This window comes from Martes martes (genome assembly GCF_963455335.1).
Source record: "Martes martes genome assembly, chromosome: 17".
Lineage (NCBI taxonomy): Eukaryota > Metazoa > Chordata > Mammalia > Carnivora > Mustelidae > Martes > Martes martes.
The window spans coordinates 19288639-19305639 of NC_137905.1; the positions used below are offsets into that span (position 1 = coordinate 19288639).

At 41.2% G+C, this 17001-nt stretch overlaps 1 protein-coding gene across 3 annotated transcripts in view; it reads left to right on the plus strand.

Annotated features, from left to right (window-relative positions):
* The window catches only part of CMTM4 (CKLF like MARVEL transmembrane domain containing 4), a 70940-nt gene that overhangs the window by 22842 nt on the left and 31097 nt on the right, over window positions 1-17001 (plus strand). Inside the window, exon 1 of one of the 3 annotated variants that reach the window (XM_080828256.1) lies at window positions 13686-13730. The exons of the other annotated variants lie outside the window; for them this stretch is intronic. The gene's annotated coding sequence lies outside the window, so the exon portion shown is untranslated. Of the gene's footprint in view, window positions 1-13685; window positions 13731-17001 lie in introns of those variants that run through there. 3 annotated transcript variants of the gene reach the window in all.

Consider the following 17001-nt stretch of genomic DNA (forward strand, 5'->3'; position numbering starts at 1 on the left):
CATACCTCTTCCAAATTTCCCGGTCTCCCCCTGGGTCCGCTCCCCTGCCTTTGTCTCATGTCAGGATCCATTCTGCCTGCTCACCATCACTCATGGTGAGTGATGGTGAGCATCTCTCCATCTGAACACCATTATCATTGGCCTGATTTCTTCCCCCTTCTTTATTTAGAAACACCAGAGAAGGCATTTCTCTTGAGAAGGCTTCTTTTTTTTTTTTTCTTAAATATTTTGTTTATTTATTTGACAAAGAGAGAGACAGGCAGAGAGGGAACACAAGCAAGGGGAGTGGAAACAAGAGAAGCCGACTTTGCACTGAGCAGAGAGCCTGGTGTGGGGCTCGATCCCAGAACCCTGGGATCATGCATGGCCTGAGCTGAAGGCAGATGCCCAACGACTGAGCCACCCAGGTGCCCCTTGAGAAGCCTTCTATATTTCTGTTCTTTATTCTCCAGCCATCCATCTGATAAAGTGTCTTTTGGGATCTGGTACTGTGTGAAGCTTACAAAGCTCCTTTATGTCAAGAAGCACACAGTGTTAAGTCATACGTAAATAGATCTGTAATATAAATACCACATTTTTAACTTGAATTCTGTTTTCCAAAGTGGAAAAAACTTAGAATGATTTTAAAGGTATTTTGTATTTGTTGTTTAAAAAAAAAAGATCAGGGGCGTCTGGGTGGCTCAGTCCATTAAACGTCTGCCTTAGGCTCAGGTCATGAATCGGGGTCCTGGGATCGAGCCCCATGTTGGGCTCCCTGCTCAGCAGGGAGTTTGCTTCTCCTTTGCCCTCTGCCCCCCTCCCCTGCTTGTGCTCTCTTTCTCAAATACATGCAGTATTTTAAAAATAAATAAAATTTAAGAAGATCAAATACAGAAAAATGAACAAAAGAAGTAAAAATCACCAGTACACTATTCTCAGTCAGCTATAAAGAATTTCCATTAGCAGGTATATATTGTAGAAATGGGATACTATACAGGCAGTTCTGTAACTTGCTTTTGGATATATTTATAATTCCAAAAAATACTCTGTTTGAATATTTAAACTATGAACATTGAACACTGTGTCCCGAAAGACAGCTAGCATCTGAGCGTATGCTTCCTTACGCTTTAGACTGTCTCTGCTTGAACCTGTCCAGTAGACTCTGGCTTGCTTTTTGGTTGCCATTTTGGAAATTGATCTGTTTCATTCTTTTTTTAATGGATTTTTTAGAAAGGTGTTTTGTTTATTTATTTGCAGTCAGATGCTCTACCACTGAGCTATACCACCTTGTTTATTTATTTGAATGGGGCTGCGGAGGGAGAGGGAGAGGCAGACTCCACACTGAGTAGGGAGCCCGATGCAGGGCTTGATCCCAGGACCCTAGGATTATGACCTGAGCCGAAGGCAGACACGTAACTGATTGAGCCACCTAGGAACCCCTTAATTAAAAAAAGAAAGAAAGAAAGAAAGACTTTATTTATTTGAGAGAGATTGGGGCCAGGGGTGGAGGGCAGAGGAAGAGGGAGAAGCAGACCCCCTTGCTGAGGAGGGACCCCGACATGGGACTTGATCCCAGGACCCTGGGACCATGACCCCCGCCAAAGGCAGGTGCTTAACCGACTGAGCCACCCAGGCGGTCTAATCTGTTTCTTTCTTAAAATTATTTTTGTTTCATTTAATGACTAAATGGGAAAATTGAAGGCTTTTACTCTGTATTTGAATCTGGAAGAACAGCATTTAAAGGCTAATTTAGAATTTGTCATATTATGGTTTTGAACTAAATCAGCAAGAAAATATTTAATCAGGGAGCACACACCATTTTCTCAGCGCATAAGAAAACTGACAGAAGTTGAGCTCTGGAGGTCTGGGCACATGCCTAGGATTTTGGTGGTCTCCACGTGTTCTATTTTTTCAGTTAAGATACACTGAAATGGACTTTCTTGGTGTATAGTTCTATGATTTTTTTTTAACAGATACATACATTGACGTAACCACTACTGTAATTAGGGCATAACGGTGTCACCAACCCACAAAGTTTCATGCTCCTTGCAGTCACACCCAGCCCTCGATAACCATTCATCTGCTCCACATCACTGTACTTTCGTCTTTTCCAAAATGCCGTAGAAGTGGAATCACCAAGTATGCCACCTTTTGAAACTGTCACTCAGGGTAATACACTCGAGATGTGTTCATGTCGTGTTTATTTTTTTTTAAGAATTTATTTATTTATTTATTTGAGAGAGAGAGAGAGAGAGAGAGAGAACACAAGCAGGGGAGCGGCAGGCAGAGGGAGAAGCAGGCTCCCCGCTGAGCAAGGAGCCTGATCCTGGACTTGATCCCAGGATCCCCATCCAGGACTTGATCCCAGGGCCCTGGAATCATGACCTGAGCCAAAGGCAGATGCTTAATGACTGAGCCACCCAGGTGCCCCTCATCTTGTGTTTGAATCATAGTTCATTCCGTGAGCAGTTTTCCATTGTAGGTATGTTACCAGAGTTTCTTTATTCATTTATGTGTTGAAGGACATTTGAGTTGTTGTCAGTTTTTAGTGATTATGAATGGAGCTGCTGTAAACATTCATAGATGGTTTTTGTGTGCACATAGGTTTTTATTTCTCTGGGGTTGGTACCTGGGAGTAGAATTGCTGATCTTATGTTAAGTGTGTGTTTAGCTGTATAAGAAACAGCCATGGGGTTATCCCGAGTAACTGTATCATTTTGCCTTCTCTGGGCGATGAGGAGTGTTCTAGTTGCTCTCTATCCTGGCCAGCATTTGATATTACCCCCCTCCCCGCTTTTTCTTTTAAGCCGGTGTGATAGGTGTGTTGTGACCTCTTATAGTGGTTTTAATTTACATTTCCCTAAATGGCTAATGATGTCAAGCATCTTGTGTTTTTTTGTGGTCTATATATTCTCTTCGGTGAAAAATCCATTCGGGTCTTACGCCCATTTTTAACTGGACGATTTCTTTTCTTTCTTTCTTTCTTTCTTTTTTTTTTTTTTTTAAGATTTTATTCATTTATTTGACAGAGAGAGAGAGCACAAGCAGGGGGAGCAGCAGAGGGAGAGGGAGAAGCAGGCTTCTGCTAAGCAGGGAGCCCGATGCAGGGGTGCGATCCCCGGACGCTGGGATCATGACCTTAACTCGCTGATGCTTAACCACTGCCCAGGTGTCCCGACAATTTATTTTCTGTTGAATTTTGAGAATTCTTTATATACTTTAGATAGAAGACCTTTGCCAGATACATGACTTGTAAATATTTTAACTCATTCTGTTTTCTTTTCATTCTCTCAACAGTGCCTTTTGCAGAACAAGTTTTTAGTTTTGATGAGACTTGGTTTGTCAGGTTTTTTCTCATGGATTGTGCTTCAGGTGTCCTATCTAAGAATTAATCTTAGGTCATGAAGATTTTTTCCATTGTTTTCTTCTAAGAAATAGTTTCGTGTTTTACGTTTAGATCTATAATCCCTTTTGAGTTAGTTCTTATGCCAGGTGAAAAATGTAGATTGATGTTCATCTGTGTGCCTGTTGGTATAAAGCTTTTCAGATACTGTCTGTTGAAAGGGCTGTTCTTTGTCCTTGAACTGCCTTCCCACCTTTGTCAAAAATCAATTGGCTCTATTTGTGTGTGTCTGTTTCTGGGCTCTTGGCTCAGTTCCATTGATCTGTGTGTGCGTCTTTTCATCAATATTACGGTGTCTTGTTTACTGTAGCTTTGTAGTAATTCTTTTTTTTTTTTTTAAGATTTTATTTATTTGAGAGCGAGAGAACGAGAGAGCAAGAGCACTAGAGTGAGCACAGGTTTGGGGGAGGGGCCACGGGAGAGGGAGAAGCAGATTCCTCTCTGAGCAGGGAGCCTCATGTGATCCTGGGGCTCCATCCCAGGACCTCAGGATTGCGACCTGAGCTGAAGGCAGATGCTTAAGTGACTGAGCCATGCAGCCATCCCTTTACTAATTCTTACATCAGGTAGTGTGGATCCTCTGCCTTAGTTCTTTTTCAAAATCGTTTTCACTATTTTAGTTCTATATAAATTTTATAATCAACTTGTTTCTATCTATTAAAAAATATTGCTGGGATTTTGGGATTGTGTTAAACGCACAGATGAATTTGTGGAGAATGGACACTGTCACTATTTTGAACCTTCCAGTCCATGGATGCAGTCTGTCTGTCCACTTATTTAGGTCACCTTTGATTTCTTTCTTCATCGTTTCATAGTTTTCAGTATGTGGATCCTGCATATGTTCTGTTAGATTCCTATGTAAGCGCTTCATTCTTTTCAGCTCTTGTAACTGATACAGGTATTTGTTGCTGTTGTTGTTGTTTTTAAATTTTATTTATTTATTTGACAGAGATCACAAGCAGGCAGAGAGGCAGGCAGAGAGAGAGGAGGAAGCAGGCTCCCCACCGAGCAGAGAGCCCGATGCGGGGCTCGATCCCAGAACCCTGGGACGATGACCTGAGCAGAGGTTTTAACCCGCTGAGCCACCCAGGCGCCCCGCTGTTGTTGTTTTAATCTTGGTTTCTGGTGATAAATTGCTAGGACACAGAAATATGATTGACTTTCTTTTTTTTTAAAAGATTTTATTTATTTATTTGTCAGAGAGAGAGAGAGAGCGAGCGAGCACTGGCAGACAGAGGCAGAGGGAGAAGCAGGCTCCCTGCCGAGCAAGGGGCCCGATGTGGGACTTGATCCCAGAATGATGGGATCATGACCTGAGCCGAAGGCAGCTGCTTAACCAACTGAGCCACCCAGGCGTCCCTATGATTGACTTTCGTGTGTTGACCTTGGACCTTGCAACTGTGCTAGCTCACTCAGTTGTAGGAACGTCTTGAGAGATTCCCATGGAATGGTCTGCATAGACAGTCATGCCATCTGCACATAGAGACAGTTGTTCTTTCTTTCCAGTCTGTATGCCTTCTATTTATTTTTCCTGCACTGGCTAGCAATACCAGTACAATGTTGAGTATCCGTGGTGAGAGTAGAGATTGTTGCTTCGGTCGCCTTAGGGAGAAAGCGTTCATTTTCACCACTAAGTATGTTAACTGTAGATTTTGAGTAGATGTTCTTTTTTGGGGTTGAGGAGGTTCCCTTCTCTTCCTGGTTTGCTGGCAGCATTTCTCATGAATGAATGTTGAATTATGTGAAATGTTTTTTCTGCAGCCATTGACATAATCATGTGTTTTTTGTTATTTAAGCTGTTAATATGATGGATTACATCTGTTGATTTTTGAAAATTGAACCAGTCGTTTTTTTCTTGGATTAAGTCACAATTGGTTGTGATGTACTGTTCTTTTTACAAATTGCTGGATTTGATTTCCTAGTATTTTGCTAAGGATTTTTGTGTCTGTGTTCATGAGGAATAGAGGTCTAGTTGTCTTTCCTTGAACTGTCTTTGACTGTTATCAAGGTAATGCTGGCCTTATAAAATGAGTTGGGAAGTATTCCTTCCTCTTCTCTTTGCTGGGAGAGATTTTTGTAGAGTTCGCATTCTGTTTTTGATATTTGGTAGAATTTGTCAGTGAAACCATCTGGGCCTGGAGTTTTATTTTTTAGAAGATTTTAAAACTATTAATCCAATTTATTTGATAGACTATTTAAGTTCTCTTATACTTCCTGGGTGAGGTTTGGTAGTTTGTGGCTTTCTTGAAATTGGTCCCTGTCACTGTCGAACTTTGTGTATTGATTTGTTTGTAGTATTTCTGTATTATTCATTTAGTGTTTGTGGGGGTTCAGAGGTATATCTTCTTTTTTATTCGTGGTAGTTGGTAGATTTTTTCCTCATTTTCCTCCCTGTATCCATCTGGCTAATGAACTAAACCAGTTTTTTTGTTTCAGTGGTATTTCCTCATTTTTTATTTTATTGATTTTTAACTCTTTAGTATTTCCTTTCTCCTACTCACCTTACGATTTCTTTGCTCTAAGAAAAGTTTCTTAAGGGGCGATTCTTTTTTTTTTTTAATCTTTTTTTTTTTTTAAGATTTTATTTATTTATTTGACAGAGATCACAAGTAGGCAGAGAGGCAGGCAGAGAGAGAGAGGGAAGCAGGCTCCCCGCTGAGCAGAGAGCCCGATGCAGGGCTCGATCCCAGGACCCTGAGATCATGACCTGAGCCGAAAGCAGAGGCTTTAACCCACTGAGTCACTCAGGCGCCCCTTAAGGGGTGATTCTTTTTTTTTTTTTTTTTTTTTTTTATTTATTTGTCAGAGAGAGAGAGGAGTGAGAGTGAGCACAAGTAGACAGAGTGGCAGGCAGAGGCAGAGGGAGAAGCAGGCTCCCTGCCGAGCAAGGAGCCCGATGCGGGACTCGATCCCAGGACGCTGGGATCATGACCGGAGCCGAAGGCAGCTGCTCAACCAACTGAGCCACCCAGGTGTCCCAAGCAAGGGGTGATTCTTAAGGTGGAAATTTAGATTGTTGATTGGAGAGCTCTGTTCTTTCTAAGATAAGCATCTCACAAGTTTTTGATAAGCTGTACTATCATTTTCATCCAGTCCAAAATATTTTCTAATTTCTCCTGAGACTTCCTCTTTGACACATCAGTTATTCAAGAATATGTTGTTTAGGGATGTCTGGGTGGCTTAGTGGTTTAAGCCTCTTCCTTTGGCTCAGGTCATGATCTCAGGGTCCTGGGATCAAGTCCTACATCGGCCTCTCTGGTCAGCGGGGAGCCTGCTTCCCCTCTCTCTCTGCCTGCTTGTGATCTCTCTCTCTGTCAAATAAATAAATAAAAATCTTAAAAAAAAAAAAAGAATATGTTGTTTAATTACCAAGTGTTTGGAGATTTTTCCAGTTTTTGTTGCATTATTAATTTCTAGTTTAGTTCTGTTATGGTCAGAGAACATACTTGATGCGATTTTGTTTTTTAAAGTTGAGTTATAGTTGACATACTTTATTCAGTTTTGATGCTTTCAAATGCAGTAAAGTATGTTTTCTGATCCAGGACACAGTTGGTGATGATGTTCTAAGTGTACCTGTGAAGTTTGTATACTCTCCTCTTGACAGGTGACATATTCTGTAATTTGTTAGATTCAGGTGGTTGGTGGTATTTTTTAGTACTTCTCCGTATATTTTTAAAATTGTGATAGAATATACATACCATAAAAGTTACTGTTAAAACCATTTTTAAAAGCACAGTCCAGTAGTGTTAAGTACATTCACATGATTGTACAAGCAATCGCTAACACTTATTTGTCTTGCAAAACTGAAACTCTACACCCAGTAAACATTTGCCTGTTTCCCTCTCCCTTAGGTTCTGGCAACCGCCATTCTACTTTCTGTTGGAATCGTATAATATTTATTTTTTTGTGGCTGGCTTATTTCATTTGGCATAATGCCCTCAGTGTTCATCCATATTGTAGCATATCTCAGAATTTCCTTCCTTTTTATGGCTGCGTAATAGTCCATTGTATGCATATACCACATTTTATTTATCCATTCATCTGTCAGTGGACCTTTGGGTTGCTTCCATCTTTTGGGTATTGTGAATAATGCTGCGAGGAACATGGGTATGCAGATAACTTTTTCAGACCCTGCTTTTAATTTTTTTGGATATATACACAACATTGGAATTGCTGGGTCATGCGGTAATTCTATTTAAAAATTTCTGAGGAACCACCATACTTTTTTCCATAGTGGCTACACTGTTTTGTGTTCTCCTCAGCAGTGCTCAAGGGTTCCATTTCTCCACATCCTCACCAACACTCATCACTTTCTTCTTCTTTTTCTTCTTTTTTTTAAGATCTATTCTTTTTATTTGAGAGAGAGAGAGAGAGAGAAAGAGAGTCCTCAAGCAGACCCCTCCCGCCCCCCGCTGAGCACGGAGCCCAAAATGGGACTCAGTCCTAGGACCCTGAGATATGAACTGAGCTGAAATCAAGAGATGGCTGCTTAAGGGACTGAGCCCTCCAGGCGCCCCAAGACTTGTTATTTTCTGTGTTTTGTTTTGTTGGATAGTAGTCATCCTGGTGGGCAGGAGGTGATACCTTACTGTGGTTTTGATTTGTATTTCTTTAATGATTAGTGATATTAAATATCTTTTCGTGTACTTGGTGGCCATTTGTATATCTTTGGAGAAATATGTCTGTTTAAGTCCTTGGCCCATTTTTTAATCTGGTCGTTTGTTATTGTTGAGTTGCGGCAGTTCTTTATATATTCTGGATATTAACCCCTTATCAGAGACATAATTTGCAGATACTTTCTCCCATTTTCTAGGTTGTCTCTTTACTCTGTAAATTGTGTCCTCTGATGTACGGAAGTATAAAATTTTGCTGTAGTTCAATTTATCTGTTTTTACTTTTGTTTCCTGTGCTTTTGTTGTTATATCCTAGAAATCATTGCTAAATCCAGTGTCATGAAGCTTTTCCCCTGTGCTTTCTTCTAAGAGTTTTATTGTTTTAGGTCTTCTGTTTCACTCTTTGATCCATCTTTCTTCTATATTCTTGCTGATTTTTTTGTCTGCTAGTTCTCTCAGTTATGGAGCGAGGAATGCTGAAGTCTTCAACTGCATTTGTTAATTCTTCTCTCATTTGGAGCAGTTTTTGCTTCATGTATTTTGAAGCTCTGTTATTGTATACGTATTTAGGATTATTACCCCTTTTTAGTGAATTGAAGCTTGTATTTTTTATATAATTTCCCTTTTTATCCCTAGTAATTTTCTATGCTCTGAGTGTCCTTTAGTATTAATATACCATTCCAGCTTCTCTTACTGGTGTTTGTATGGTGTATGTTTTTCCATCATTTTCCTTCTAACCTACTTACATCATTATATTTGAAGTGAGTTTCTTAAAGACGGCATGTAGTTGGATCCTATTTTTTAATTCATCTGACAGTGTCCATCTTTAATTGGTATGTTTAGACTACTTACATTTAGTGTTATTAATATGTTTTGATTTAGGCCTGCCATTTTTAAAATTTATTTTCTGTGTGTTTCCTTTGTGCTTGGTTCCTTGGTTTTCCCTTTCCTCTCCTCTTTTGGATTATTTGGATATTTGCTAGTATCCCATTGTATTTGATCTGCTGGATTTTGACCGTGTATGTCTTTCAGTAGTTTTGTAAAGTGTTTGCCTTAAGAATTACTTTCTAGCATTTCACAGTCTAATTATAATTACTATTTTACTACTTTAGGTAAAGTACAGAAACCTTACCATCACATGGGTTCATTTGCCTCTTTACTCCCTTCCCTCATTTTAGTTGTCATATACACTGAAATCCCGTCAAACAGTGTTAGAAATTTTGCTCTCAAACATCATACATATTTTAAAGAACTTGAGAGGAGAAAATTGTCCATTGTATTTACCCAGGTTTTTATCATTTCTGTTGCTCTGCTTTCATTCTTGACATTCCAGGTTTTCCTCTGGGATCCATTCTGTCTGACAATTTGAAATTTTAGCATTTCATTTAGAGCAGGTCTGCTGGCTATGAATTCTCTTAATTCTTTTTCTAAGAATGTCTTTTTTTTTTTTTTTAAGAGTTTATTTTTTATTTGACAGAGAGATAGCGAGAGAGGGAGCATAAGCAGGGGTGAGTGGGAGAGGGAGAAGCAGATTCCCCACTGAGCAGGGAGGCTGATGTGATGATGGGGCTCAATCCCAGGACCCTGGGCTCATGACCTGAGCCGAAGGCAGATGCTTAATGACTGAGTCACCCAGGCGCCCCCTTACTAAGAACGTCTTTATTTCACCTTTAAACCTGAAGGATAGTTTTGCTGGATATAGAACTTCTCGGTACTTTAAAAATGCTATTCCTTTTCTTTCTGGCCCCCATGGTTTCTGATGATAAATTTGCATCATTCAAATAATTGTTTGACTATGTAGAATGCATCTTTTTTCTCTGGCTGATTTTAGGACTTTTTTTCATTGTTTTCAGCAGTTTGATTATGATGCATCCAGGCACAGACTTCTTTAATTTTTTGTTTAGGATTTGCTGAGCTTCTTGAATCTTTAAATTTATGTCTTTTGTCAAATATGGGGATTTGTCTGGCATTATTTCTCCAAATGCTTGTTTCTTTTTCATGTTTTTTTTTTTCTCCTCTCCTTTTGGGATGCCAGTGACAGAAATAAGTAGACCTTTTGGTATTATCCCATAGGTCCCTGAGGTTCTCTGCAATTTTTTTTTCTCATTATTGTTCAGATTTGGTGATTTCTATTGATTTATCTTGAGGTTATTTTACTTGATCAGCTCCATTCTGCTTTTTAGCCCATCCATTGAGGGTTGTTTTTTTTTTTTTTTTTGGATATGGTTTTATAAATTTGCACTTGCTTCTTCTTCTTCTTCTTCTTCTTTTTTTTATGATTTATTTATTTATTAGCCTGCACACATAAGCATGAGTGTGGGAAATGACAGAGGATCAAGAGAATCTTCAAGCAGACTCCTTCCTGGTTGAGTGTGGGGCCTGACACCAGGCTGGATATCATGACCCACGAGATCACAACCTGAACTGAAGCCAAGAGTTGGATGCTTAACTGACTGAGCCACCCCGGTGCCCTTGGTTCTTTATATCTCAGTTTCTTTGCTGAGACTTTCTTTCTCTTTGTTTCAGATGTACTCATCCATCCTTTTTCCTTGGATTATTTTTACTATAGCTGCTTTGTAACCTGATAATTCCAGCACTGTGTCATTTCAGCATTGGCATCTGTTGATTCCCTTTTTCCGTGTGATTTGAGATTTTCCTGGTTCTTTGTATGCCAAGTAATTTTGGATTATATCATGGACATTTGATTATTATGTTTTGAGACTCTGGTCTTGTTTAAATCCTGTGAAGAATGTTGATCTTTGTTTTGTTTGCTTTAGAAGGCCATCAGCCTGCTTGGATTCAGATGGCAAACCAGCCTTCTGTGGGGTTGAGGATTCCATGTCAGTTCTGTTTCAGAGCCTTTGTGGTGCTATTTGGATCGTCCCCTTGTGTGTGTTATCCAAGGGTCAGTCTGAGACCTACGTGTGCAGTGACCTGTCCCATAGTTCAGTTCTGAAAGTCTTCACTGTGCTGCTTAAGGTCAGGTCTACACATGTCCAGTTTGGAGTGAGCCCCCAAGTTTAGGAGTGACTGATGAATCGCTTTCCCTTTCTGCTAGTTCCAGTTCCCCTTTTCACCCCCTTTTTTAGACACGTGTCCAGAAGCAGGCATGTTAGTTGCCATTGTCCTCTTTTCATGGCTGTGCCCATGCCCAGTGGCAAGCAGTAGGAGGACTGGGACAGGAAAAGGAAGTGGGGCTCCCTCTTGGAATTCTGTGTCCTTGGATCATATGGGAAGAGTCCCCTTCTTCGTCAGAATTTAAGGCGTCTGCAGGCTTCTGCTGCTGCAGCTGCTTGTGCCGCTTCACACTCGCCTGGGGTCTGGAATAGGAGAGTGAAGGAAAAAAAAATTTTTTTAAGGAAAATTAAAAACAGGATTTCCCACCAATATTTATAGTATTAAATAAAATGTCCTCGACCACTTCTCTAGCCAGAACTGGAGGGATTGACCTAGAGCTCTCTCTGTCCATACCTGGTTCCTTTTTCTGAGTTTGAGGTTGCCTTGAGTCCAAGTTGGGCAATACTGAGAGGAAAAATAGGAAACTGGCTGCTTGTTCAGTGAACTCTGAATTCTGTTCTGCTTCCCTCATCTGCCCACTACTGTTTAGTTTTCAGTGTCCTGAAGGAGCTGCTCCGCGCACTGTTTCCAGATTTTACAGCTGCATTCAGTGAGAGAGACGGGGTGCACTGTACTTAATCCATTAACTGGAACAGGAATTCCCAAATTGTGATATTTGGAAGATTTTTTTTTTTTTTTTTTTTTAAAAGATTTATTTATTTATTTATTTGACAGAGACAGATCACAAGTAGTCGTCAGAGAGGCAGGAAGAGAGAGAGGAGGAAGCAGGCTCCCCGCTGAGCGGAGAGCCCGATGCGGGGCTCGATCCCAGGACCCTGGGATCATGTCCTGAGCCGAAGGCAGAGGCTCTAACCCACTGAGCCACCCAGGCGCCCCATGATATTTGGAAGATTTTTAATTTGTTTTTCTTTCTTTCTTTTTTTAGGATTTATTTATTTATTTTAGAGGGGGAGAGAGCATGTGAGCAGGGATGAAGAGCAGAGGGAGAGAGTATCTCAAGCCAACTCCACACGACTCTCTCTTGACCTTGAGATTGTGACCTGAGCCAAAACCAGAAGTCAGACACTTAACTGGCTGAGCCACCCAGGTGCCTACATTTTCTATAGCAAATAGGCTATTGGCTGGCAGGCTGCAGGGGCCTTAGCCTGCTGAGGCGAGAGAGAAATCTTATTACTGTGGTGCTTTTGTTTTTTCTTCTTTTTTTTTTTTAATAGGACTCTTTTTTTTTTTTTTTTTTAAGATTTTTATTTATTTATTTGACAGAGAGAGATCACAAGTAGGCAGAGAGGCAGGCAGAGAGAGAGGAGGAAGCAGGCTCCCCGCTGAGCAGAGAGCTCGATGCGGGGCTTGATCCCAGGACCCTGGGATCACAACCCGAGCTGAAGGCAGAGGCCTTAACCCACTGAGCCACCCAGGCGCCCCTTGTTTTGTTTTGTTTTTAATTTGTTTTTGTTTTCGAAGTGAGGAAATATAAAAATATTTAATATATAAAAATATTTTAAAAAGCATTTAAATATTTAATATATTTTTAAAAATTTAGAAGTGAGGAAAAAATATTAAAAAAAAAATACTGCTTTGGATCTTCCTGGCATGTGCTTGGAATCACAGAAATACTTTTTTTTTTTTTTTAAAGTAAGCTCCAGAGGCACCTAGTGGCTCAGTTGGTTAAGCATCTGCCTTCAGCTCAGGTCATGATCCCAGGAATCCTGGGATCAAGCCCCACATCAGGCCACTTGCTCAGTGGGGAGTCTGCTTCTCCCTCTCCTTCTGCCCCTCCCCACACTCATGCTTGCTCTCTCTCTCTCAAGTAAGTAAATAAAATCTTCTTTAAGAAAATAAAGTAAGCTCCACACCCAGCAAGTGTGGGACTGAGCCCAGTGTGGGACTGAGCTGAGATAAAGAATTGGATGCTTAACCGACTGAGCCATCCAGGCGCCCCGCAAAAATATACATTGAAATGAGTTGACTCTTCATATGTCTTTTCAAATTAACAGACAGACTTCATCTTGTAGGTGTGAAAATACAATGTCCAAGATGAGAAAAGATTTGTGACCACTCAGTTCAACCCTGCCATCAAAATTTAAGTCTTCTACTTCATCCTTTACTGACTTTTAGCTTCAGTGTGACTGATGTCACCTAAAATCACCTAAATTCCGTTTTCACTTGGCTGTTGTTACCACATCTGGCCTCTTCCTTATTCCTGTAGCTGAATCTTTGACCCTTGAATGTGTGCCACAAGGCACTAGCCTGGCCCTTTATCCCGTTGGGGTAGTTTTAAAGCTTATTATCTTATGAATTGACAGCCCCGGGTCTCTGATCCACAGATATGGCAAGTGATAAGCCAGCCTTGCCTGTTTTCTGCCAAATAATTTCTAGAAACTTACCTGGCCAGGGGTCATCCCAAAAGCCTTTCACCTGAGCCTGTGTTCTAGGCTGACCCGAAACATTAATTATCTACCTTTGGATAGTGTCCGGTTACCCTGTGGGTATGGCTTAATGGTCATTTATTCGATGCCTATTCATTGGTCATTGGCTGGTCAGTCATTAACCAGCTGGTCATTGAATGCCCCTTAAGGGGGGACGGAGCAGGGAACCAGAGAAACATGATTCCTGAGACAGGCACCGCCATGCAGTAACTGAGTGATCACGGGAGCAAGGTACGTCGGAGGCATTTCCTCCTTGAGCTCAGTCAGCAGGAGAGCCTAAAGGGCCACGGAGAAAATGAGGCTGAGGGCAGCCTGCTTGGAAGACATCGAAGAGAAGCCTGGAGGGAGAAAGGCTACTTTTGGAGAAATCAGGAAAAGCTTCCCAGAGAAGCTGGTATTTATCATTTTATCTGTTTGTTTCAAGATTACTCTTTAAAGAAATCATAAAGGTACCACAAACTTATTTTTAGGGGAAAATAAATCAGAAAATACCAGTACCTTTAAAGAAAAAAAGCAAATTTCCTGGAATCTTATGAATCAGAGACGAGCACTATTCACATTGTGCGTAACGCTTGTGTCTCTGTGCGTATGGATGGGTGTGGATACACACACACACACATATACACACTACCTGCAGACTGCTTTATAATGGGATGATAGCATGCTTCTCTTTTATCAACAGACTTCACAGCCTTTTTTTTTCTCATTTTTATTTCAAAAATTTTTAAGTTGACACACAATGTGTTTTTCATTATTTTTCATTTGACTACAATAAATTTCACTTTTTAAAGTGTATACCAATCTGTGAGTTTTGACAAATATATAGTCCTCTGTCCACCCCTACAGTCAAAGTTCAGAATAGTTTCATCAGAATTGTCTCATTCTCCCGTGTTCTTGTTAATCATTCCCTCTTCTTCCATCCAACCCTTGGCAACCAGTATGTCTTGTTTCTATCCCTATGGTTTAGCCTTTTCCAGGATGTCACGTAAGCAGACTCAGACAGTCTTGTAGCCTTTGAGTCTGGCTTTTTTCACTTAGCATGAGGTATTTGAAATATTCTTCCGTGTTGCTCTGTGTATCAATAGTTTGATCCTTTTTGGGGGGGAGCGTAGGTGGTATTCCAGTTTTATGGGCATACCACTATTTGTTTATCCATTCCTTGAAAGCCACGTAGATTGTTTCCAGGTTTTGGTGATTACAAGTAGAGCTGTAGTAAACCTTATGTGTAGGTATTAGTGTGACCATAATTTTCCTTTCTCTAGGGCAGACACCTAGGAGTGGGATTACTGGTCATGTGGCATTAAGTGTATGTTTGGCTTTATAGGAAACTGCCAGACCATTTGTAGAGTGGCTTTATGCCATTTTGCATTCTCAAAAAGTAGTGTATGAGAGTCCTAGTGGCTTTGCATTGTTGTCATCTCTGAGAATTGTCTGCTATTTTCTAAATTGTAGCCATTCTGGTGAGTGTGAAGTGGTATGTCATTGTGATCTCAATTTGCATTTCCCTAGTGACTAATGGTGGTAAAGGTCTTCTTTTCTGTATCTGTTTGCCATCTGTGTATGTATCTTCTTTCATGAGGTAATCTTCTACCCACTTTTTTTTTTTTTAAGATTTTATTTATTTGAGTGCAACCAAGGGAGTCAGTGAGAGGGAGAGAGCATGAGCTGAGGGAAGGGGCAGAGGGAGAGGGAGAAACAGAGACTGCTGTTTCTGAGCAGAGACACCCCCCCCCCATGTAAGACTCGATCCCAGGACTCCAGGATCATGACCTGAGCTGAGGGCAGATGCCCAACTGACTGAGCCACCCAGGGACCCCTCTTCTATCCACTTTTTAATTGGATTGTTTCTTACTGTAAAGATTGGAGAGTTCTTTGTATATTCTGGATATAAGTCCTTCAACATTTTTAAAAAAGATTTTATTTATTTGAGAGAGAGAGAGGGAGAGAGATCATGAGCAGGGGGAGGGGTAGAGGGAGAAGCAGACTCCCCACTTAGCAGGGAGCCTGATACGGAACTCGATCCCAGGACCCCAGGATCATGACTTGAGACAAAGACAGACACTTAACCAACTGAGTCACCCAGGCGCCCTCCACATTCTTTTTAAATTAAGATTTTTATTATGGAAACTTAGAAACATTTACTAGTTGTATTAATCAGCATTCTCTAGAGAAACAGAACTAGAAGGATATAAAAGGAGATTTATTGTGAGAAATTGGCTCACATGGTTGCAGAGGCTGAGAAGTCCCATGATCTGCTGTCTGCAAGCTGGAGATCCAGGCAAGCCGGTAGTGTAATTCAGAGTCCTCTTGGCCCAGAGCCGATGACGGAAACTCCAACCCAAGGGCAGGAGAAGATGGGATGCAAGCAGTGGGCCAGGAAGAAAGGGACGAACTCTTCCCCACTTCCCCTTTTGTTCTGTTCAGGTTCTCAGTGGACTGGATGGTGTTCACCACGCTGGGGAGGGCAATCTGCGTTACCGAGTTTACTTAAGGTGCAAATGCTGCTCTCCCCTGGATACCCTCACAGAGCTACCCAGGAAGTGTTTAATCTGGGCATCCCTTGGCCCACTCAAGTTGACACATAGAATTAACCTTCATCGCAGTACAGTGAATTGTATTACGACCCCCCATACCTCCTTCACCCATCTTCAGCAGTTACCAACATTTTATGTTCTTCTTTTACCAGTTACCACCCCGCCCCCCACTTTTTCTGGCTGTCCTGTTAAAACCGGTCTCAGATACCGCAGCATTTCAGCTGTCAATACTTAGTATGCATCTCTAATGGTTAAAGACCGTGTTCCCTAAATGACACGTCCACAGTATTGTCACATCTAAATAATTAACAGTTCCTTAATGTCTAAGATCCAGAACGTGTTTCTTTTTCTCCAGGGATCTCAGAAGTGCCTTTTTGGTTTGTTTCAAGTAGGATCTAAACAAGATCTGCACGTTGCCTCTGCTCAGTACGATTCTTAGGAGGCTCTCCTAGTGTGCAGGAGCCGTCCTCTCCTTTTACGCTGGTTGTCTGTTGATGAGAAGAGGTAATTTGTTGTGTAGTGTTGCCCACATCTTGAATTTGGCTGATGGTCTCGTGGGTGTAAAGTTAACATGCTTCTCTGACTCCTGCCATTCCTGTAAACGAGTTCACTCTGGAGGCTTTGTTTCGGGGGATGGCAGGAAAGCTCTGTCGGTGCTGCCATGTCCATCCTGTTGCATCGACATCAGAAGGCAAAAGTGTCTGATGGTCTTGCATTCAATGAGACCGGGATCGATGGCTCAGTATGAGTGTATTGAGCCTGATACATCTACTTAAAATTCCTCTTCGGCCTTTTACTTAATAGCTTAACAGCCAATGATGATCATGACCTGGATCCGTGGTTCTGAATGGAGGTGGGAGATTTTGCCCCTCGGGGAACATCTGACAATATCTGGAGACATTTTTTTTTTGGTTGCCACTGCAGGGGTTGGGTTGAATGCCAGCACCTTTGTCAGCTTTCCTTTTTTT